Source organism: Charadrius vociferus, unplaced genomic scaffold (genome assembly GCF_000708025.1).
Source record: "Charadrius vociferus isolate BGI_N301 unplaced genomic scaffold, ASM70802v2 scaffold1168, whole genome shotgun sequence".
Lineage (NCBI taxonomy): Eukaryota > Metazoa > Chordata > Aves > Charadriiformes > Charadriidae > Charadrius > Charadrius vociferus.
In genome coordinates, this window is record NW_009661376.1 from 125,455 (window position 1) to 125,973 (window position 519).

Below are 519 nucleotides of genomic sequence, written 5' to 3' on the forward strand. Positions count from 1 at the left end.
ATTGCGTTAGACTGCCTAAACAATTCAGGACAGCTAATATCCTTCGGAGTAGGGGGTCACCCCACCAAACCACTCCTCCAGCAGCCCGCAGGACAGGCAGCGCCTCACGACCAGAACCGCCGTCTCTGGCGAGAGCAGGCCCAGAGAGAAGAGCTCGCAACCATCTTAAGCTCAGGTGCGCCCACTTCAAAGCTGTCTCGGTTCAGGCATGACGCTGTCGCCTGCACTGTCTGGAGCCTCTGCAGCACTGCTCTTCCCCCGCAGTACAGAACTCCTCTCAAAAGAGGTAAATATTTTACACGGATCCGAAGGCAGTCTGTCATCCTCAAAGCGAATATTAAACGCCAGCATTGACATCTCATGACCAGTCAGCTCAACACGCGGTGAAACGCTCCAGAAGCCTGTCTGGAGAGCGACGTCCTCAGGCCCGGGGCGAGGGCAGAGCCGCGCTGCTCCTCACGCCGGGGAGCCCCAGGGCAGCGGGGCTGTCGGCGGGCACCGCGCTCCCGGCACGTAGGC